Source organism: Miniopterus natalensis, chromosome 1 (genome assembly GCF_054644295.1).
Source record: "Miniopterus natalensis isolate mMinNat1 chromosome 1, mMinNat1.hap1, whole genome shotgun sequence".
In the NCBI taxonomy this organism is placed as follows: domain Eukaryota; kingdom Metazoa; phylum Chordata; class Mammalia; order Chiroptera; family Miniopteridae; genus Miniopterus; species Miniopterus natalensis.
In genome coordinates this window covers 27,320,250-27,345,074 of record NC_142081.1, presented here as the reverse complement: position 1 = coordinate 27,345,074, position 24,825 = coordinate 27,320,250, and the positions used below count along the sequence as shown (strand labels likewise).

The 24,825-nt window shown below is 39.1% G+C and overlaps 1 protein-coding gene and 1 pseudogene across 4 annotated transcripts in view; one reads left to right on the top strand and one right to left on the bottom strand.

Moving 5' to 3' along the window:
* Positions 1–5,411: 5,411 nt before the first annotated feature.
* Positions 5,412–24,825, top strand: part of FUT8 (fucosyltransferase 8) — a 180,740-nt gene continuing 161,326 nt past the window's right edge. For 3 of the 4 annotated variants that reach the window (XM_016223829.2, XM_016223826.2, XM_016223833.2), the window contains exon 1: positions 6,357–6,642. The gene's annotated coding sequence lies outside the window, so the exon portion shown is untranslated. Of the gene's footprint in view, positions 5,461–6,356; positions 6,643–24,825 lie in introns of those variants that run through there. The other variant, XM_016223827.2, reaches the window with a different exon arrangement.
* LOC107545686 (oligosaccharyltransferase complex subunit OSTC pseudogene) lies at positions 7,811–8,261 on the bottom strand (annotated as a pseudogene).

Sequence of the window (24,825 nt, the reverse complement as noted above, 5' to 3'; positions counted from 1 at the left end):
AGTTGTGTTATGGCATGTACCACAGAACTAAAATGATATTCAGCCTTTGTCCCGGAAACCTTGTTTATCGCCTATTCTTTTTCTTCCTGAGATTCTGTTTTCATGCTATCTTGACTTTGGATTTAGATCAGATAATAACAGTAGTGTCTACAAAGGTTTGCTTTAGTTTAGGGCTTTTGTAGAGCTATAAATGGTCGAAGAAGGTTGAAAGGGCTCCAGTCACACATCATGTCCAGGTAACAGGATGGAGAGAAGTGATAAGAAGGGTATAGCCCCTTCTTTTTTGTGATTTTTTTTTTTTTAACATTAGTCCCACGCAACATTTCTGCTTAGATATCAACAGTTTGAATTTAGTCATGTGGCCACACCCATGCAAGGATACTGGAAAGTATTAGATTTTAGCTGAGTGGTCATAGACCATCTAAAAATTAGGGGTTGGTTATTACGGAAGAGTGAGAGAATAGATATAGGGAGGTAATTTAAACTCTCTGTCACGGGTACTTTACATACAGTGGGTATTTGATAAAGATTTCTGGATTCATTTTTATAAACTTGATGATCATATTCTCAGAGGTATCACTCAAGTTGTTAATAAAGATAACGAATGCAAGGATTTTCCCTCTTCTTGTTGTTTACTTTATAATAACATCATATAGCATATCATTGCATTAATTGCACCTGAAACAAACCCATATGGAATTAGCTTATGCAAAACGGGGAGTATATTGGAAGGATATGGAAGGAATCCTTGGAAGAGGCAAGCCTAAGCAGAGAGAAAGGCAGAGGTTTGTCAATAGTCAAGAAAACCTGGAACTGAGAATTCCAGTGCATATAACAAGGACATGGTCTTCACCCTTTCTGCTTCCCTCTCTCCATTGACTTTATTTTCTCAATGCAAAATGTGCATTTCCACTTGGCAAAAAACATGTCCAGTGAAATCTCCCAGATTTGATATCCAGGTGAGGCTTGAGATGACCTCCCTTCCAAAGTCTAAAAATCTTGGCGGAATGGCTACACTGGCCCATCTTGGGTCAGGTATCCAGCTCTTGACCAATTAACTGTGGCCAAGAGATAGTCAGTAGCAATATGGTTTCTTTTGCTGCCATAATGTAAGTGTGGAAATGGGAGGAGTTCCTGTGGGAAAGGTGGATGCTGGCTATGCAGTGGTATAAGGTATCCTATAATTATCCATGATGAAAAAAACAGGTCAGTGGTCTGAATTATATGAATGATAAAGGAGAACAGGATCAATCCTAATGCAAAAAATTGATTTAGCTATGAATAAACATCATTTAAAAAATATCTTTATTGATTTCAGAGAGAAGAAAGAAGAAGAGAGAGAGATAGAAACATCAATGATGAGAGAGTCATTGATCGGCTGCCTCCTGCACGCCCCCGACTGGGGATCAAGCCGCATATCGGGCATGTGCCCTGACCTGGAATGGAACCACCTGGAATGGATCGCCTGGATCCTAGGTCAACGCTCAACCGCTGAGCCACACTCAGCCGGGCTAAACATCATTTCATAGAGCTGCAATATGTAGAAAGTTTACTATGTGTCAGGCATTATGCTAGGTGTTTTTTTATATGTTGAGTCATTTATTCCTCACAACTCTATGAGCTAGAGACTATTGTCCTCTTTTTCAGATGGAAGAACCAGAGCTTAGAGAGGTAAAGTAACTTGTTCAAGACCATATAGCTAGTCAGTAAGCTGTATTTGTCTTAAGTTCAAAGTTTTTAACTACCAGGGTAATATACTGTCTCATTACTTCCCTGAGTGGGAAACTATGGTCATTTTGATGAAGCAATTACTAGTTTTTGTTTTTTCCTCAGTTTGGCCATAGCAAGGCCATATGAACTTGATAAATCTTATCCTGTGTCTTCATCTGTAAAAAGAATGGGCTGGATCAAATTACGTTTTCCCCTTGGTAGTGGAAGTAATGTTTTATTTCTGAAGGCAAGAGTGTGAGCTTTATATTTAAAAATTTTTAATTCACCTACTTTTTCTGAGTGCTTCTTGAACTAGATCTATGTTAGGAACTCTGATAAAATTAAATATATACAAAGATAAATATATATTTCTGCTTACCATGTTATGGAGAAACAAACAAACTGAATTATTAGTTTGCAGAATTAGAAGTCTAGAGAGCAGTAGCCTTCAGGAGCAATATAACGACCAGCTCAATCATGTCATCAAGGGTTTTTTCTCTGTTTGATTAATTACTTTTGTGGAAATCTGGGTTATAAGCTGACTTGTTCAGACCTGATAGGAAAGAAATCCTCTTCCCTAACTATGTTCTAAAAATCTTTCCCTTTAGTCTGATTAGGCCAGTTTACTCCAGGACTATAATGGTTTCCAGGTGTTTTAATTAGAATAGTGCAGGTAGCATAACTTATTTTCTAGGTCATACTGCAGTAAAAAAAAAACAAGAAAAAAAACCTCTCCAAATATTAGTGGCTTAAACAACAAAGGTGTATTTATCACTCAAACTATCCATCCAGACTTGATGAGGGTGAGAGGTGGGCTTTCTACATTGTCCTTTCTTGGGGACCGAGGCCAACAAAGACTTTTTCGTCTTCAACAATACTGGTCTTGAGGCTGTAGCAGAGTAAACACTGTAAGGACTTATACTTGCAATTAAATGTTTTACCTGGAAGTGACACCTATCACTTCTACCCACAACCCACTACAGATTAGCGACTATAACTAGTCACATGGCCCAGCCAGCTACAAGGGAGGGGGTGGTGGCAGGGATGTATGTGTGAAAATGTAACCTCTGTATATGTCTGAAAACACAGGGTAAGCATTACAAGTCTCTGTCATTTACTGATTGACTCAGGAGGTTACTTGAGTTGCCCTTTTGTAGCTGGAGGTTGGATGGTTACTTAAAACAAACAAACAAAAACAAATAAACAATTCTATTAATAAGGAAAAATTAGGAGTGGATGTTGAATAAGAAATCAATAGTGTGAACTATATGATACTTTATCCCAAAGGAGAAGAAATTTCAGCCATGGGGGCAAATCAGGGGGAGGGATAGTTTGGCTAGTTTCATCAGCCTCTAAATCAATCACTTCATTTACTCTTCTGATTGGAAAGATTGGCTCTGGCTCTTTAATGAGTGGGAATAGATAGACAATTTCTACTTAAGGAGTTGGCTCAAAACATTTATTGAATCTGAAAATATAGGCTGTTTCCCCATATTTCATTGTTAGTCAAGCTAGCTAGATTTATAGTTTAGTAAAATAATTATAGTTGGGTAAAATAATTTTCTTAAGGTCATACTTTCTTGTATGTAGCAATAACAGTGCTGTCCTTTGGATGTTCACAACTTTGGAAATGTGATAGTGTTCAAGTTCATTAATTTTCATCTAGCTAACCTCTCAATAAAATGGCTGCTCAGGTACTCAACTTTCATTTTGATATTTTCCACTTTCTAACGGTTGACTCTTTCTTGTCCCATCGGCAAGATCCCTGAAGCTCTGGTTGATGATTAAGAATTTGATGCAGGCAGTGCAAAAGAATATGATGTACTTAGAAATTTCTATTAATTCCCAGTATAATGTCATAAAGAATGTCCTGTACAACGTCTCGCTGAGCAGAACTTGTCTTTATAAGTTTTTGCATAAGCAAAGATAGGCCTAAACCCTCCCTGGTTAGGGGAGGGGTGGAGGAAGTGGTAGAACACTTCTACTTTCTTAAGCAAATATCTGAAACTAGGAGTGATGTGAGGCACAGGCAGGCACCTGGGGTGAGAAGAGTGAGAGGGCCCAGCAACAGAGAGGGAGGCTGGAGCTCGTGGGGAAAACACACTTTGACAGAGATGTGTGCTGGTGGCCTGTCGTGTATGGAACCTTTTGGGGACACTTTCTTTCTCAGAAATTGAATCTTTCAAGAGAAAGGCAGAGTTTTAGTAATATTCCTCTCTGGATAGAGTAAAAGAAATGTGTTTTTTAAAAAGCTGGGACTGCTGTGAATTTTCTGTAAATTCATTATTGGCCTGGAACTTAACGTGTCAAGATTGTTCTCAAAAGTCAGTTGTTTAACTGATACTTCCAGTTCTAAGGTGGCAGCTAAATCCTGGGTGTGTCCTGCAAAGGGCTCTGATTAACAGTGTCACAGGCTGAGAAGCACATTGATTCAATAGAGCACAATTGGAATCGCTTTAGATCTAGTTTCTGAGTACATTCTAGAGACACTAGTTATTTGGTATTTTAATATATATTATACTGTACTATAAAAACGCACTAAATCTTGGGCAAACATTCCCTTGGGCAGATTTTTTTTTTTTTTTTAATCCCTAGGTTTCTGAAAAGGAAAAATGAAGACCAGGTAAAAAAACTGGATGTTTTGAGGCAAATGTAAAGCTTTGAACTTGGAGATCTGGAAGTATTCTACAAGGTAAGCTTTAAACATGCTAAAATTCTTTATAAAGTAAATATCTACCTCACTCCTGACTTCTAAAAATTACCCAGAGTACAACTGATAAGACTTTGGCCTTTAATCCATTTTACGATGGCATAAGCCTAAAATTTCTGCCCATTTCCAGCACCCATAGCCTGCAGCCCTTATAGCGGAATTCGGTTGTTTATAACCTCAGTGCTGCACCGGCCGCGGCGGAGGGCAGCAGCCAGGCATTCAGGAAATGATTGCTGAGCGGTGACTAAGCTGAGCTTAAGTAATCCTGGCGCTGCCAGTGTATTTTCTGATCTTAGACTAGTCACTCTACTCTTTTCTTAATATTCTCTTCTTACAGGGAGTTCCTAATAAAAACAACTGTAAACTACTTCGTGAAGAGCTTTTTGTTTAAAGGGCTGCTAATAAATACCGGAGTCACAAGGTCTCACAAACCTCTCCCAGAAGCTGAGCTTCTTGAGGGATAGGGAACTTTTTTCTCCTTTGAATCAGCAGGATCTTATTTGTGTTTCTGCAGTACAGCTCCCGGCCTGTAACAATGTCTAGGTAAATACTGGACGTTAGGAACGTTATTAGGCAGATTACAGTCTCGGCAGGCCACTGCCTCTTAAATCTCTTTTCTGTGATCCTTTTCACACTCAGCATCTAAAAGGCCGCCGCTATTTGCTCTAGGATATGTACCCAAGGCATTTCCTTAAAAAATACCCAAGTCTAGAGAAATAGTTCTTCTGTCTTTAGGGCACCATTTCGCTTTTTCCGCGGCGCCGCACCTCAGGCTCGGGATCTGGGTCCCGAGCCACAGGGAAGAGTTCGGTAAAGGAAGCTCATCTTCCCGCCCTCTGATAGGCCGGCTCGCACTCCACTCACGCAGCTCGCGCCTCTGATTGGCCGGCGCGGCACCCCACTCGGCCCGCGATTACTTTGTGTACCGGGGCAGCGCGCTCGGGTCCTTGGTCTCAGCTCGCCGGCTGGGCTGGTGTGCGCTAGCTCTTCGGCTCACTGCTCTGCACCGCGGGCGTCAGGGATTTTCCGAGTCCGAGCGGGTAGGAAGCATCCTAAGAAAAAGCCCCCCACCCCTCCGTTCCTTGTTCTCCTTCCCGTGCAGAATAAACTTCCGCCTCACAGGGGCTGTCGCAGCCGCGGGTCGGGGGAGAGGCCAGGCGTCGAACTCAGGCCTTCGTGGGGGATCTTTATGTCCGGCGAATGTGGAAACACAGTTCTCACAAGATAAAGCAGGGCTTGGCCAGTCTCATGTGGGTGCGTGCCATTCTGTGTTCGCGTTGCAAGCTGCAGCCGGGCCGCAGCCATCACCGCTAACAAGTGGCAAAGAGCCTGCTTCCAGTCTCCAGTACCAGTGCTCCTTGGGGCCGCGGCTGAACTGGTGTGGGCCAGTCCGTCCCTGCGGTCGGGAGTACGGAATTCCCCGGAGGTGGCGCTCCCGGGAACGGGGAGCTGGCTAGACTGGCGCCCCCTCAGCCTCCGGCCTTCAAGCGGTAGAGGGCGGCCTACGCTCGTGTTGGAGCCGGCGCCCGCGCGCGCAGCGGCTGCGCTGCTGGAAGTCTCCCGGTCCCGCTGTGGCCCGCGGCTCTTCCTAGCCGTGGATGCTGCGGCTACGCTGTGCAAGGGCGCAGCGAAAAGGGGGCGGGGAGAAGCCCTGGCACATGCCAGGGTCGCCGTAGGTGGCAGGGGCCGGCGCATGCGCGCCCTCTCCCAGAAGCCTGGAACGCGGAGGGGCGCGCGCCCCCACTCGCGCGCGCACGCCTGTGCTATCCTGGGTTTCCCCGCCTGCTCTCGTTGTCAGAGCCGCTCCGGCGCGTGCGCGCGTTATCTCCGGCCGACCGGAGTGGCCGGGTTCCCTCCGCTACAGGCTCCCGCCCCTCGCCGCCCCCTCCCAGCCCCCAGTCAACCCGTCCCCTTCTTCTCCTCGCGGAATGGGGCCGGCGCCGCTCGGGGTCGCGCGCCGGGGACCCGGCTCGCGCTCGGTCTCGCGCTGTCAGCGACTGTCCTGCTCGCGCCGCCTCGCGCTCTCCCTCAATCACTGGCACCGAAGGCTCCGTTAAGCGGCGGCGGTGGTTCCTGTTTCCGTTTCTTCCTCTCCCTCGAGTCGCGAGTAGCATCCTCCACCCAGCCACCCCTCCCACTCTCCCAACGCAGGGCAGCTGCGGCTGAGGGCTGTGGCGGCGGCGACTGGGGAACAGCGGAGACCGCCTCTGCTCCCGCCTCGGGTAAGGGGGCGTTTGGGGGCCGGGCCCCGCGCGCTTCGGGGTCTGGGGCTGGGCAAGCGCGGGATCCGATGAGGCTCCGGGGATCTGACTGGAGGCTGTCGCTGCTCTTTTTCTCAAGGCGATCCCCGGGCCTGTTGCTGCAACTGCTGCTGCTTATCCGAGGGCTCCGGGAAAAGTGGGGAGGGAGCCCCCGGGACGCTCTGGCGGTGCCTTTGCGGGGCCAGGAGGGCGCCGGCAGGGGGTGAGGGGCGCCCGCCGCCCGGGCCAGGACGCTGAGCGGTGCCGGCGCTGCCCTCGGTATCGCTCCTCCTTGCATAGGGCAAGGGCCGAAGCCGAGGAGAGGAGAGATGGGGGCGGGGTAGGAGGTGTCCCTCTCCTCTCCTCCACACCTACCTGACCTTTCTCCAGCAGCTCTGTCCCTGAAGTCAGACTGTGGGGAGGAGGATGCCTGTGCGTTATGGGCTTTCGAGAGGGGTTCTTGGGCTAGAAATCTGGGAGTGGACCCATACAAAGATCCACTCCCAGCGAGGAGCTAATGCCTTAACGGATGCGTTCCCCATTTAATGTGGAAATGATGAGCTGGTGGCTTTTGAGTATCTAAACTTACTTGGAAAGGTTAAATGAGTCTTTATTAGTTTAAGGGTTTGTCCTGCAAGAGTGAGTGGATTGTAGGTCGCAGCACCTGTTCTCTCACCGTGGGGATTGCAATCTTTAGCCACACGGAACGTCAGAGACGCAGTGTTATTTCTTAAGTTCAATGACAATGTCGTGGTTAGTTTATCCATGGTGAGCTTTTAGCGTTTTGCCATATATCAGCATTTATTTATTTATTTATTTATTTATTTATTTATTTATTTATTATTTATTTATTTATTTATTATAGTTGTGGAAATGGAGTATATTTTCTTTAAGAAATTAAAAACTGAGAAGAAAAATGCCATTTAACATCATTGGTATGTCCGTATAGGTCAGCAGGAAAAAACACTGTGATAAGCTTGTCTCTTTGATACCAAGAAGAGAATTCTAGTCTGAGCTTTAATATGCTTCCTGTGTTTTCTGTTGCTTTTCACCTTTTTCCATATTTTCATATCAGAGGAATGGTACAGCCTTTAAAACTTTATTAACAGGAACAAATCCAGTATCCACAGAGTTCTTCTCAGAAGACACTCTAACCCATCAGATAGCCAGGCAGTTTCATTCTCATGAATGCTCTAGCCATGAAAAAAGCTCAGTAGGACACAGACGAATCCAATGAATAGAAGAAGAAATCAATTGAGTTTTGGAATGCTTGGTGCATTGGGTCAGTCTAGGTTTATGAAACCTAAACCTCCCATTGTAAACAGGAAGCTGGATGTGAGTTTTTCCATAATATATTGTTCATTTACTCTATAGGCCTAGAAAGCTACTGGTGTCGGATACCCATGTCCATCAGTCATAGAGCCAACACTTGGAGGTTCAACAATAACATAATAAATTATTCCTCTGGTGATGAGGAAATAAAACACTATGACTAGTGGGTGTCCTGTCATGACTGAGGGCTTGTGCACCCAGGGTGGCTTCTTCAGCTTCAGGTTGAGTCATTTCAGCACTAAGTGTGGGTCTCAGTACAAAGTCTCCATGTTGATGGTGGCAAGAGCAGCTCTCTGTCTCTACACTAGCTTTTTGATTGAGGCCTTGGATAAAGGCTGGAAGAGGTGCCATGTCTTAAACTTAGCACAAGTAACTGACTGAACTTCGGCTTGGCTCTCTTTAGAGAGGCAAGGTTTCATTATACTAGTTTTCCCCCTTGTTCTGGGGTTAAGTGCATATTTATTTTCTTGATTAAATTTTGTTTTTATGTGTAATTCTTTTAAAGGGTGCATCATATAGAAATCATTTTAGGAGAGAAATTATTTAAGCACCACAGAGCTCACTGAAATAATGGAGTAAGTTGTATTCTCCTTTAAGTTAAAAACAACCTGCTGGGCTAGGTGTGGCTCGGCGGTTGAGCATCAACCTAGGATCCAGGAGATTGTGGTTTGATTCCTGGTCAGGGCACATGCCCAGGTGTGGGCTCCATCCCCAGTTGGGGGCATGCAGGAGGCAGCTGATCAGTGACTACTGTCACATCATTGATGTTTCAGCTCTCTCCCTCTCCCTTCTTCTCTCTGAATCAATAAAGATATATTTAAAAAACAACAAAAAAAACCCCTAAAATGTTATGCCAAAATATTAACTCCCGGTATGTTTTTAGCCTTGTGAAATATACTATAAAATGTGTGTAGAAAGTCTTGATTACTTGATTTATAAATATAATAGTAAGAATAAGGTGGGAATTCAAACATTTGAAATTGTGATTTTACACTTTAGTAAAGTGTAAAAATGTAGGGAGTTAGAAATGAGTAGGTTAGAAGGAAAATAGAAGGGTAGTTTGGAGGCATGGATTTTCCTTTTGCCGTGTTATAAATTGAGAATTCTACTTGAATTGAAAAGCTGAACAGCTGGAATGAAACTTGCATAGACTACAGAAACATGTAAAAATGTATCTTTGATCAAGTAGTGAGCTAACATGAAGAATATCTTGTGGTTTATTAGGATAGTAGTTCAAAATAATATCCATAAAATATACCACTACATAGATTTATTTTAGGATGTTCTTAAATTTTAAGTCACTTGAAGTTGTTTTTCTATAAGTTAGCTCTGTTTGAGATGTAATAGTATTGAAAAAACTAATTCTGGTTATATTCTAAAATGCTTGGTTACAAATTTTAGCTAGTTATTTTAAGGAATTGGAATGTCTTTAAAAGTGGTAAATTTTGAAATTTGCTAGTGCTTTGGAAAAACTTGTGTTCCTTGTTTAAGTGCAGTTTATTAGCAGGTCGGTCTGGAGGGGGAGCTAGTGCCAAAGCAAAGAATAGCTTAATATGTTTGAACTTTTAAAACACCCTAAACCAGATTTTTATGACCAGAGGAAACATACATTTTTATTTTTATTCATTTATTTTTTGTTAATTTACTTTCTGGTATTTATTTTTTGTTAATCCTCACTTGCGGCTATTTTTCCCATTGATTTTTAGAGAGAAGGAGGGGAGAGACAGAGAGAAGCATTGATGTGAGACAGACCCATCAATTGGTTGCCTCCTCCACTTGTGGGGATCGGAGCTGCAACCCAGATACCAGTCCTTGACAGGGAATCAAACTGCAACCCTTTGGTGATAAGGCTGATGCTTTAACCAGTGAGCCACACAGGCCAGGGTGAAACATACATTTTTAATGAAAAGAGTAAGGGAATTGATATGGGCATATATCTGTGTACCGTTGTTTGTGGAGTATATATATTGTGTATTACAAATTAGTTAAAATATCTTTTCATTATCTGAAATAATGGAAAGTACATGTTTAAGGTTTATTGAATTTCTCATTTAAAATTTCTGAAAATATGTCCCCAAACTTAAGGTGTGTGGTAGTACTGTCTTAATCTTCTTGTGCAGTGCATTAGAAGGGAAGGAGTATATCTTGACCTTTTGTGCAGATTGCATGTTCTTAAAATTTTTTTTATTGTAGCATCTACAGTCTTAAATATCAAAAAAACTTCAAGCAGTCTTTTAAAAAATTAAAAAAAATTTTTATTTTTATTGTTGAAAGTATTACAGATGTCCCCCATTTTCTCCTTTTTACCCCCTCCCCCCATCTCCCATCCCTCTCCAATTTCAAGTAGAGTCTTATATGGGCAAAGATATCAGTTGTGTAGTAATATAGGTATTTATCAAATGTAGAGGTACTTTTGCCTGGATGGCGTGGCTCAGTGGTAGAGCGTCAGCCTATGGTCCAGGAGATCTTGGTTGGATTCCTGGTTAGGGCACATGCCTGGGGGCTCGATCCCTAGCAGGGGGCATACAGGAGGCAGCTGATCAATGACTCCCTCTCATCATTGATGTTTCTATCTCTCTCTCCCTCTCCCTTCCTCTCTATAAAATCAATAATTTATCTATATATTTTTAAAGAAGTAGAGGTACTTTCAATAAGGAAATAGACTCTTGAGACATCTGTGGAGCAAGGATTCCAAGGTCACTTCTTAACCTCTGTCTCCTGCGATATAGTGCAGTGAGTCCAGCTGATCTACTAAATTGAGCTTGTGCCTTTGAATATGAAGCAGTTATTTCTTGGTCTGTGGTACATTATTTAGATATCTAAACTGTAATCAGTTAGGTGTGTGAATTCTCACTGTTTACATTCTTCAAATTCAAGGTAGAAATTGATAATGTGTACATTAAAATCATTAGAATATTTAGTTTCTTAGTGGTTGGGCTATGTGTTCTCCATTGCTCTTCATTATGTAAATAGAATCTCAATGTTGATAAAATAAAAAAATAGATCATTTGAAAGGAATGATATCTGTAAGAATAGTGAAGTAAGTGTTTACTATACTTAAAGGGTTAATGCTATAAATAAAAGTTCTATAAGACATCCTGGAATATTCTTATGTACCTTTTACTATTTTTTATTTTTTTGGTGCTGAATTCCAGGAACAAACCATTACCATTTTTTTGTTTGTTTTGTTTTGTCAATCCTCACCAGAGGATATTTTTTCTATTGATTTTATAGAGAGAGTGGAAGGGAAAGTGAGAGACAGAGAAACATCAATCTGAGAGACATATCGATTGGTTTCCTCCTGCATGCTCCCCCTACTGGGGCCTGGATGGAGCCTGCAACCCGACGTACTTGCCCTTGACAGGATGATTCTCTAACCACTGAACCAAACTGGATAGGGCATACCATTTTTAATTGTTATTTTTAATTTACTAAAAACGACATTTAGTAAATCTGTGGTTTAATTAAATGGTAAATCATATTATAGCACTTTTGTAAAAGTAAGAGTCTCCATTTATAATAAGAGTAAATATAAACATGTAAATAAATTAATTTTCTTAAAAAGAAAACCAAACTAAGATTCTAAACAACTCTGAAACCAAAAATGTTACTATTATAGCCTGCATCAATACTGGTCCTTTGGTACTTTTCAGTGGAGATACCTACTTTCAGTCTTCTACTGTCAATAGTAGTGTAGTGGGTGTAGCATTTAGAGGACCAATGCAAGATTTCCTTTGGTTCTCCTTTTACTGATTCTCTGGCTTATATTTTTTTACCATAAAGCATATGGTTTCTTTTTTACAATTTGAATTGTTATTAAATTGTAATTCATTATAATGGACATTAAACAGTTTAAAAGTAAAAGATATTTACAATTAATTTTTTAAAAACGTTAAAATTCCCAACAAAAGACAATTATATGGGAATATGTATGCACTTAAGATGTATTTTTTTAACGGATTAGTCTGAAGTCTCAACCTTACTTTCTATATTCTACTCTCTTGCCTGCATCTCCCCTTCAGCCACCACCCTCCATTATCCCACAGTTTTCCATTTGGAATAGTTAGGAATCAAACCAATGAAAGGAACCATATCACTCCCTTGATATAGCTTTTTCTTTCATGATTAAGTTACTTTATATCAATCTGTACAATATTCTAAACATATAACCCATATAAACTTTAAATGATACTGTATGTTTTCTTTTTGATAGAGGAGAGCAAATAGGCCGATGGGATTACTCCATGTATTTCAATATAAGAGTTTCTTATACTCTTTAAGTTTTCTTTTAAAAAGATTTTATTTGCACCCTGGCTGGTGTGGCTCAGTAGTTAGAGCGTTGGCCAGTGCACTGAAGGGTCTTAGGTTTGATTCCTGGTAAAGGGCATGTTACCGGGGTTGCAGGGCGAGTGTGGGAGGCAACTAATCAATGTGTCTCTCTCACATTGATGTTTGTCTTTCTCACCCCCCTTTCCTCCCTCCCTTCCACTCTCTCTAAAAAAAAAAAAAAAAAAATCTGGAAAAAATATCCATGTGTGAGGATTAACAACATAAAAAAGATTTCATTTGCCAAAACCTAATACCTTACTCAGCTACTACTTTTAAAAAATTACCTTTTGGGATAGGATTTTTTTGTGTGTCAGAAAATGACATGTGAAAAGAAAATATGTTTTGCATTTTAAGGATCTTTTTTTAATTGACGGATTATACCAGTATAAGGCCAGTACTTATGTGGTTCAGACTTGCCTTTGCTGTATTATTCTCTTTTCTTTGGTACTGCTTCTGTGGTGTAACCTCTTCGTCGAAGCACTGGAATAAAACCTTAAAGATCACTACTAAAATGCTCCCTCCCTGTATTTGTTGTATCTTGGAATTCGGGCTTTCCAAATGTATTTCTCCAGTGGGATAAACTGAAATAGTATGACAACATATTTATATTAAGAAGATCAGACTTGCCCTGGCCAGTGTTTTAAGTGGTTGGAGCATACTCCGTGCACCAGAAGGTCACAGGTTGGCGGGTACAATTTCAGGTCAGGGCATAATACCTAGGTTGGGATTTGATCCCCAGTTGGGGCGTGTGTGGGAGACAACCAATTGAAACACCTCAGTGTACCTCTCTCACATGGATGTTTCTCTTTCTGTGTCTCTCTTTTCCTCCCTCTCTAAAGTCAATGAGAAAAAAAAAAATCATAAAAAAAGGCAAAGAGGAAACCAGTACAAAAAAAGGATCAGATTTAACAGTTTTCCTTGTCATAGTCTTAATGAGCAGTTAGTGTAAATAAAGCTCATGTTATAAACCAGAGATTTTCAGCCTTTTTCATCTCATGGCACGTATAAACTACTAAAATTCTTTGACACATCAAAAAATATATTTTTTATTGATCTGACAAAAAGAAATAGGTATAATTTTGATTCTTTCACACCAGATGGCTATTGTTGTGTTGGCTGTTGTCATTTTTTTATTTGACAATCTAAGGAAAAAGGTCGGTGCCCCTGCTAAATAGTCAGGTATTGCATGTTTTAAATATTCTTGTGGCACGCTGGTTGAAAATTGCTATTATAAACTAATAAAATGTTGAAATTAATCTTAGATGTAAATGGGAAAAGGTAATGTTTATTTTAGAATCTGAGGTATGAGAAACATTATGTGATATGAACTTTAAATGCTATAACTTTCTGAATATAAATGGACAAAATTAGAAAATGGGAGATTCTTCTATTTGACTTATCTCAAACATACTCTATAACTGAAATGAACCTGTTTTGTGTCTATGTAAATCTTATTCACTCAAGACTGTTAATGAACCATGAATGAATTTTAAATTTTTACTAATTTTGTGGCTGGTTATTTATATCATTTCCCTTAAATGAGATATCAAATTTCATTAATACCTAGAGCCAGAATAAATTTGCCTTAGTAAAAACAATACTTACAAACTATCAAATTGTAAAAGCATACCAAAGTTATTAAAACATATAAGTCAACATTTCATGGGCTAGTTTTTAAAAGCATTTTTATAATTTAAAAATATAATTAATTATAATATCTTGATTAGTGGTAAAGGTAGAAAAAGATAACTTGTAGCTTTTCTATTATATCCATTGTCACAGATCTCAGCTATGCTTGAGGCAGTCAGTGAAGGGAGGGAGACTGAGAGAGGCAGAGGATTGCACTGGTTGATGAGCCTGCCTTACTTGGAGGTGAGGGAGATTTTTTTGTTTAGTTTTTTTCTCTCCCTCTATATTCTTCTACTTGTTTGTCATCTTTCCTCTTCCAACAGTGGTAGGAAATGTAGTTGACCATCTTTATAGGATTTTTTTTCTTAGAGTTCATAGAACAGGTCGTGGTAAAACATTCACTTTTATATTGTAATAGATTTATTCTAATGATTTTAGTTCCATTTGAGGCAGCAGGCAAGAGACTAAAAGAATGTCAGTTGGTATAGAGTTTAATATTATTTATTTAAAAACAAGATTTTGTACCTCCATATAAAAAGGGATATGGGAAATGTTGGTTCATTGTTAAGGGGCCTGCATTACTCACATTATTGTTCTACTTAATATTTATTTATTTATTTATTTATTTATTTATTTATTTATTTAAATATGAGAGAGGAAAGGAGAGGGAGAGAGAGAGATAGAAACATCAATGATGATAGAGTCATTGATCAAGCCTGCAACCCGGGCATGTGCCCTGACCGGGAATCGAACCCCAATCGCCTGGATCCCAAGTCGACGCTCAACCGCTGAGCCACGCCCGGCCGGGCTCTACTTAATATTTAATATATTATATTCCCCTGTTCCAATTTTCTGGAATACATTCTTATACTTCCTGTGTTATTTCTGTCTTCATCTATGGAGTTTCTGACTGCAAGAAATTGGTTTTTAAGACATCTCTTCACCTTCTTTGTGCTTCATTGCAATAATATAATGTAAAAAAAATACTTTGTCCATTTACGAGAACTAACCCCTAAACTAAAATTAACAGGAGTGTTCTCCATTCATGGGAATACTGTTAGCAGGTTTGAGCCAGTTATTGTGAAAACTTCACAAGGAGAAAGTGTGTGTTTGATAATTAGGCCCCTAATCATTTGGGATCTGACTGATTTAACTTCTTTGGCATATGGAAATGTACTTGTACATGAAAAAGAGATATAATCAGTAGAGACTGCTATATTTTTCATGCTTTTATTTCTTTGAGTAACTACTTCATTCATAGTTAGCAAATTCAAAATACTGTAATTTTGAGAAAACCTGTTTAAAATTAGAGCTTAAGCCAGGGTAAACATTTTTGCTTTCTTTCTTTTTGTTTAATTATTATTTTTTTAAATTCTCACCCGAGGATATGTTTTTATTGATTTTAGAGAGAGAGAAACATCCATGTGAGAGAGAAACATTGATTGGTTGCCTTCCGTATGCTCCCCTACAGAGGACTATACCAGGAAATAAACCCGCAACCTGGGTATGTGCCCTGACCGGGAATCGAATTTGTGACTCTTTGGTGCACAGGATGATGCTTCAACCAACTAAGCCACACTGGCCAGGGCTTGCCTTCTCTTTATAAGGTTCTGATTTTTCTTTTTCTTTTAGAAAGTTTAGTGAAACTCTAGGGCTTAGGAAGGTGGTGATTGAATTCTTGAGGCCAAAAGGTCCCTTAGCCTTGGTAAACTGAGCCTCAGCAGTATGAGAAGTATGCATCCTGACTACTTCCTCTGACATAGTAACAGATATCTGGGCCTCCATTAATGAAAACTCTGTTTATTTTTAAGGTCCAAACAGTACATCCTATAGGTGTAAAGCATGCATAGGATGAGAGAGAATGTTATTTTTAATTGGTAAGTAAACAAAGAATATGTTGTCAATGCTGAGTATGCCTACTAAGGATGCACAGATAAGAACTAAAGAAACTTGCTAATATGCAATTAGGAATAGTTCCTCTTAATAAAAGACTCTATTGGTGTTTCAAATTATAATGGCATAAAGGTGTCATGAAAATGAAATCACCAAGGAATTTTGTTTTGGAGTAATTTGTCAGACCAGATAACAGATAAAAGAGCACATCCTCTATTCTATAGCTGTCTGCAGAGGCTTAGCTAGATTGGTGCAGAGCCTGTCGAAAGGAAATAATGATCAATAGCGAAAGTGTTTCATAGGAATTTTGCACAAATCCCATGTGTATATTTGTGCCATACCTGTCACTTTCTGTTTCCGTGGCAAATGTAAGGTTGGGAGGTAAGGTACTTAACTTGGAAATTCTGAAGGGAAAAGGATCTGAAGTTAGGAAAAAAGCTGGTTTCTTCATGTTTTAGTGATATTTTGACATTTTCTGAGAGTTCCTTCTTAGTAATTTTTTGAATAGCTTTATTAAAGTATAATTTATATACCGTAAAATTCACAATTCAAGTTTTAGCAAATTTATACATTTGTGCAACAATGATCACAATCCAATTTTAAAATAGCTCCCTCTTGCCAAGTTTGCTCAATCCCTGCTTCTACCCTCAGCCTCAGGCAACCACTGATCTGCTTTTCATCTCTATAGTTTTGCCATTTCTAGAAGCTTGATATTAATGGAATCATAGAATATGTAGTCTTTTGTGCCTGGCTCCTTTAATTTAGCATAATCCTGTTTAGTAATATGAATAAATGGATAAGGTAGAAAAGCTTTGGACTTGGAATCAGGAGACTTGGACACTAGTGTTGGCTCTGCCACCAAATATATGAACTTGGGTAAGCCACTTGCCCCTCTGGGCCTCTGCTTCTTTCTTCATAAAATGAATTATTTTGATTTTCTTTTCCAATTTTCAAAGCTGGGTAGACATTCACTGACCTTTTTCTAGAATGTACTTTAACTCTTCCCTTAAATACAGTCACTGGGTTTTTTTCCTGAATCAAAAGTGAGATTTATGGTCTAATAGATGGTTCATCAGTGGACAAAATTGGGACTGTCTTGAGGAATCAAGATGGCTAGTTAATCTTTTCTTGGACATTTCTTAGTTTATGTGCATAACTTTGAGAATAGAGAGAACTTACTATTTTTAAAAAATATATCTTTATTAATCTCAGATTGAGGAAAGGAGAGGGAGAAAGAGAGAGATAGAAGCATCAATGATGAAAGAGTCATTGATCGGCTGCCTCCCCCATGCCCCTGACTGAGGATCGAGCCCGCAACCCGGGCATGTGCCCTGACTGGGAATCGAACCCCAATCGCCTGGATCCTAGGTCGGCACTCAACCGCTGAGCCATGCCCGGCCGGGCGAGAATAGAAAGAACTTAAACTCTGAGTTAATAATAAATATTTCTGAAGAGAATATAGGCAAAGTTGAATAATTCTCAGAGGTAGGGCTTCAAAAGTGATCGAAGCTTCTTATGAATTAAAGAAAAGATTATGCTCTTTAGTTATTTTTTGTTTATTTTGGGAGTAGAAGGTGGGGTAAACTGATTTTAGTTAAGTTTGAACAAAGTTAAGCTCAAGGCAGCTGAATGGGACTATACTATTTTCCAAAATGAACCAAAGGAGAAATGCATTGCTGCCGTTAGAAAGACTGTCCTAGGGCTCATCTGGAGGCAAAGCCAGCAGGTAACATTCAAGTGTCAAACTAGGAAAAAATGACATATGTAGGGAATTTAAAAATAGAGGTGTTCATGTGTATATAATATGTGTGTAACAGGAGTAGACAACTGACTGAGTAGGGTGGTATTGGGTATATGCCAAAGGGGTAATGTGCATTTTTAGCATAGTATAAAAAAAGGACATTGAATAACAACTAGCTAAGTTTAAAAATGAAAGTGCTTTAGCTACTTCCAAATATTCAATAATTTGACTCTTAGAAATGATCAGAGCTTCTTGTATTACCTAATAGTAAGAAGTATGGCTATAAAATGATTGAATTTTTATTTTTACCCAGCATACTAGAATGTATGAGTGATAACCCACAGAGCAGACACTGTGGAGGAGGGGAATGCATCTATAAATATATTTTAGTGAAGGTGTCATTATAGCAATGTAAGAAAATTTGTTTCATGCGTTTAGTCACACTTTTTGTTCAAAAGTGGTATTTCTAATTTAAATAAATTACCTTATGATAACCAGAAATATTCCCAAATCAAAGCTATATTTACAATATTATACAGGTTGTGTTAGGACTTTAAAGGAGTTCCAAAAGTTGAATTCCCAAAGGTTTATATGCAATGACAGCATTCTAGGAATAAGTATAGAGCTTCTTTTTTTTTTCCTTTAAAATATGTTATTGATTTTAGAGAGAGAGGAAGGGGGAGAGAGGGAAGACCTGGGGGAGAGAGAGAGAAACATCAATGTGAAAGAGAAACACTGATCCGTTGACTCCAGTACATACCCCAACCAGGGACTGAATCTGCAGTCTGGGCATGTGCCTTGACTAGGAATTGAACCTCGACCTTTCGGTGCATGGGACGACTCTCAGCGAACTGAGTCCCCCACACCGGCCGGGGAAGTATAGAGCTTTCTAAGGTGACTGTTTTTATGGCAACAATATTCTTTTGATGTATGCTATGTCATATTTATTTTTAAATGTCCCACTGAATTTCTAATACATATATTGTACCTAAGCATGAATTATGTAGTGGGAAAAAATTTAGTGTAAAGGAAAACAGACACTTTTTTTGTATCTTTTGAAGCTTCAAAATACTAAAGACAATCATATTCATATTTTCCCAGGGCATTTTATTTTTAATCATAATAAATGAGCAGCTGTCAGAAGATATAGCCATTTATTTTCCTTTTTTTTAATCCTCACCTGAGGATATTTTTTCCATTGCTTTTTAGAGAGAGTGGAAGGGAAAGAGAGAAAGGGAGAGAGAGAAGCATCAGTGTGAGACAGACACATTGATTGGTTGCCTCCCGCATGCGCCCTGACCAGGGCCAGGGATTGAGCCTGCAGTCGAGGTACGTGCCCTTGGGCAGAATTGAACCCAGGACCCTTCAGTCAGAAGGCCGATACTCTAACCACTGAGCAAAACTGGCTAGGGCAAGATACAGCCATTTCTTGGTTTAGAATTGCTTTTTTTTTTTATAGTTTTCTCAAATACTTTTCTTCTAGAAAAAAGATATTGAGGATTTCATAAGTAATCAATTACTACTTTAATATTTAAGCAAAGCTTCAGAGCAAGACTGAAGCCACATTAAAGCATTAAAATGATTACTTTAAAAGTTTTGTAACATAGCAAAGAAAAAGATGGAGTAATATACAAGGGAAAATGCATACAGAACATCATTACCTCAGATCAGAATACAGAAGGCTCTTTACAAAAGAATAACAACCAAGTCAAATACACTAAAGAATTTGTGCTCTTCTGCTAGTTAAGTGAAAATGAGATGAACAATTACTTAGAAAGTCTGCTCCAGAATACTTACTTATATTGGTTTGCAATTCTTTTCTAATTGACTTAAATTCTAGGGCTCTTTCAGACCTATTTATTCTACCTTCTTCCTAGCCCCCGATTCCAGTATACAGCTGGTCCCTACTTTTAATGGTTCAATTTAGAATTTTTGGGCTTTATGATGATGCAAAAGCAATGTGCATTTAGTAGAAACCATACTTCAAATTTTAAATTTTGATCTTTTCCTGGGCTAGCAACATGTGGTAAGACACTCCCTGGTTATATAATGCAAGCTGCAGCTCCCAGTTAGCCATGCAATCACAGTAATCACGAGGGTAAACAACTGATGCGCTGCAGTTTTCTGTGTTGCTAACATTTTTTGGATATTTTGTGTTTTTGCATCCCATCATGTTTATAAAATGCCCATCTGTGTCTCCTGCTTCTGATGAGAGGAGGAAGGCAGTTGCTCTTAAGGTGAAACTGAAGACATGTGCCCAACTGTAAGCTTGTGTAGGTATTCTGAACAAGTTTGAAGTAGGCTAGGGTAAGCTATGATGTTTGGTAGGTTAGATGTATTAAATGCATTTTCAATTTAAGATATTTTCAACGTATGATGGGTTTGTTGGGACAGAACATCTTTATTGCTCTCAGACTTTGTAGGTTGTTTCACTTACTTTTTTTTTGAAAAAGTAAGAAGATTACATCAAACAGAAGCTTCTTCAGCTTTGGTTTTCTTAAGCATGTATGTTTTTGTTCTTTTTTAATCCTCACCCGAGGATATTTTTTCCATTGCTTTTCAATGAGTAGAAGAAGTAGAAGGCAGAGAGAGAGAGAGAAACATCGATTGGTTGCCTCTCGAACGCGCCCCAACCAGGGCTGGGGATCAAGCCTGCAATCGAGGTACTCACCCTTGGATGGACTCGAACCCGGGATCCTTCAGTCTCAGTCCACATGCTGACGCTCTAACCAATGAACCAAATGGGCTGGGGTCTGCTTTGGTTTTCTTTATCTCTAAGTTGTATAAATACTCTTCCTCTCTACCATTTGGTTTTAGGGATGTGTCTTCTAGGCTGTCATGACCACTTCATGGCTATTTCTTTTATCCCTTTTATCTGTTGGAATATATAGGTTCGTTAGTTGTCTCCATTATTTTTATTTCAAGCTCCCCTAACAACATCTTTGGCCTAAAAACAAACAAACAAACATCTTTCCTTATTCTTTCCAAACACCTTTCCTTATTCTTTCTTCTCTCTTTTTTCTTTTCTTTTTTTTGGGTATTATACAACAGCCCAAAGGAAAAGGCAGTACGCCTATTGCTTCAATTTTGCTACCTCTTTTACTAAAACTATTCTGTTGTTACCAGTAACCTTTGAATTGCCAAGTGGGGATTTTTTTTATCATAATTCTTGCCTTTTAATTCTTCATATTTGACACTGTGAATCCCTTTTCCTTTTCCCTTCTCCTTATAACTTTGTAGTTCTCCTGGGCCTCCTATATATTCTAGCCACTCCTCTTTTCATTCACAAGGTCAACTTGTTTTTTAAGTATTTGCCTTGCACATTTTTCTTAATCTAGTTTTTTCCCCCTGTAATGTTACCTGGTCCTTTGGCTTCTGTGAGTACCTCTTTCAGATGACTCCTGTACTGTAAGTGTCTGAACTTCAGTTTCCAACTGGAGAGCTCTACCTGTTTGTCATGCCGTTAAGCTCAGCATGCTCAAATACAAATTTTCTTTCTCTTAAAATGTATTCTTCTTTCTAACTTTCCTTTCTCTGTTTATGGCTTATCTCTCTCATTTCTGAAACTTGAATTATGAGTCATCTTTGAATTCTCCGTCAGATCCATTCAGTTGTCAAACTGTGAATTCTGTTACTACAGTGTTTCATCTGCTCTTTTTTTTTTTTTAATCTTTATTGTTAAAAGTATTACAGATGTCCCCTTTTTTACCCCTCATCTGCTCCTTTCTATCCCATTTCTTACTACAGAAGTTTAGGTTCTCATTACCACTAACATATAAATATAATTTGATAGAGGGTGAGGAGGCAGAGGCAGGTCTACTAGAGTGTGATGGGAGGAAGTTGTATAGAAGGGAGGTGACAGTTAAGTTTAGAATCAAAGAGTAAGTAGGGGCATTACAGGTAGACAAACTGAAGAAAGACTTATTAGTGAGTACAGTACAGTAAGATATAGTCATGCACTGCATAATGATATTGTGGTCAGTGACAGACTGAATATATGACAGAGGTCCCATAGATTATAATGGATCTGAAAATTTCCTATCCAGTTCCTGTAAAGTCATAGTGCAATGTATTAACTCACATGTTTGTGGAGCTGCTGGTATAAATCTACTTAGCTGTCAATAGTATAAAATTATAGCATATACCATTTTGTACAGTACTTGATAATAAGAAATGGCTGTTACCGGTTTATGTATTTCCTATATTTTTCTTTTTTTTTAAAGATTTTAAAATTGATTTTAAAAATCAAGATCCAGCCTGAAACCTGGCATGTGCCCTGACCAGGAATCAAACCAGCAATGTTTCGGTGCACGGGATGAATCCCAACCAACTGAGCCACACTGGTCAGGCCTATATATTATACTTTTTATTGTTATTTTAGAGTGTACTCTTTCTACTTATTAAAAAAAAATTTGCAGTAAAATAGTATATCATGTTAGGCCAGCAGCAGCGTCATACATCTTGTGTTTACTGTGTCATTTGATTGCATCATTTTCTCTTTTGCTTGATATAATCTTGTGTTGTTTTGTTCATCATGGTCCCTAAGCATAGAAAATCCACTGCTAGTGCTGCCAGTAAGAGGCCATGTTGAGTGACTGAATTGGAAATGAAATTAAAAGTGATTAAAGACTACAAAGATGGAAAATCAGTGATGGTTATTATGCTCCAGTCAGGCGTATCTGTTTAAGGATCTGCTTCATTGAAGGCAATGAGACTAACAAAAATTCAAGAAGGGCCTGTTTCAGGCATGGAGAAATTTCTAATGACTTAGATTGAAGACCAGACAATAGAAGCCTATCCCTCTCAGCACCATGACAGTTATAACCAAAGCAAAAAATTTGTTAATGATGTTGAAAGAAGAGGCTGGACCTGACTCTGATGTTGAATTTACTGCTAGCTCTGGGTTGTTTAAATGATTAAGGCATCATTATTCATTACAGAATGTGAAAGTGAGTGGTGAATCTGCAAGGTCTCATGTGAAGCAACTAAAGAATTTTGGGGCCTCGACTGGGTAGCTCAGTTGGTTAGTGTGCCAAGATTGTGGGTTCACTCCTCAGTCTGGGCACATACAGTCAACCAATGAACACATAAATAAGTGGAACAAAAATTGATGTTTCTCTTCTCTCTCCCTCTTTCTAAAAATCAGTAAATAAAATAAAAAAGAAATAATTTTTGGAAACTCTAGATAAGCTGATTGTGGAGGAAAATTACTTGCCAGAGCAAATATTCCATATGGATGAAACTTCCCTATTTTAAAAACAGATGCTTGAAAGGACTTTCATCCATAAGGACGCCAAGTCAATGCCAGGTTTCAAGGCTCTTAAGGACAGGATAATAGTCTTGATTAGGGGCAATGTTGCAGGCTACATATTGAAACCCTTTGTGATCTGGCACAGTGAGAACCCCAGGGCCTTCAAGAATATCAGTAAGCACACACTGCCAGTGTACTACAGGAGCAATAAGAAGTCATGGATGACTTGACTCCCCTTCCAGGATGCCCTTCTGAATTGCTATGCCAGTGAAATGGAGCACTGTTTGGAGAATAACGTACCTTTCAGGATTTTACTTATTGTTGACATTAATCCTAGACATCCTTCTTTTATTGGTGATCTTTATCTCAACATCAAATTAGTCTTTCTCCCTCCAAACACCACCTCTTTGACACAGCAAATGGATCATGGAATTATAGTAGTGTTTAAGTCCTACTACCTGGTAGAATCTTTGCCCAGGAAGTTGCTGTGTATCAACTGAGGAAGACACTGATGCAGTTCTAGAAAGATTACAACATCTATGACTGCATTGAAAACCTGGCACTACCAAGCATTAGCAAGGGTGGTGAGCAACTGGAACTCTCATATATTGCTGGTGGGAATGCAAAATGTATAGCCAACTTTGGAAGAATTTGGCATTTTCTTATAAAATTAAACATACACTTATCATTTGATTCAGCAACCCTACTTGTAGATTCCCATGCAGCCAGGTATATAACCTTGTGAAGAAGTTCTGATCAATGATATGATAAGTATCACACTTGTGATACTTCCCAAAATTCTATTTAAAGGGAGAGGTATACCCTTCTTTTCTTTTCCTCCAGCTACCAGCAGAGACCATGACAGGGATGGTGGAATGAATGGAGAGTGGAAGACATTTTATGTTGATGACATGATAGAACAAGTCTTAGATTGCCTATTTTCAGATTACTTTATGTCAGAGAGAAATAGACTTCTATTTTGTGTAAGCCACAGTTTTGTTTTTGTCTGTTATGTATAGCTGAATCTACTCCCTCCCCACCCCCTCTCCATTCTAAGGCAGCTCCTTTTCTCCTGCTTCCGGGTCTGTGTTGAATTCGAGGTGTCATTTCACTTTCCACTTCTAAATAGTTTCTCCTCCTGACATTTTCTATAATATTTGTTTGCAGGCCCAACATTGCAATTAGAAGCTCTTATAAAGACTAGTTATGTAGTTTCTGAAATTTTAATTACTTTAAAGAAACCTTTTAGGCAGAAATATAAAAGAATGTGTAAGTGCAGTTACAGATATTTTATTTCCTACTGAAAAAGATATAATTTCTAAAAGATAATGTGTAGCCATTAAGTTACCTCCAATGGTTTATTGGCTCCAGTGGTTATGTCTAGATCATTAATAACCCCCATTTTACCTGCCTCTTTTGAGAACCTATCCTACTCAACCTTTACTCACATGGTTTAAACAGAAGCTTATTACCATCACAGTATTGATTCAAGGATGGTTATGTGAGATGAGCAAATACTAATTCTATTCTGCTTTTTTGGAAGTGAACCTATCAGAGAAAGAGGTCCTCTGTAGTCTTGAGGTTATAATGATGTAGAAAAGCTTTAGAATCAAAACATTTTGAATCATACTAATACTCAGAAACAGAAATAGAAATGGAGGGAAACAATCCAGTCTTTTCTTAAGAAAATGGACTTTGTGCCTTATCTGGAATAATTAGAATCTCTTTTCTAGTTACTTCTGGTAATTTGCAATTGAGACTAATTTCAAATCAGTCTGTGTTAAGTACTTGAACTGGATCGTCAAATGAAGGATCAGAAGTTTCTTTAAAGCCATATTTCTAAATATAAATACATATTTTAAAATTTAAAGGTGTTGGAAACTATGTTCTTTGTTACTTTGAAGAAAGTTCTTGCCTGGTACAAAAATTGTATTGTCTTAGTTATTCAAGCAAATTACTCATTTGGTAAACTAGAGTGTTTCATGGAAAA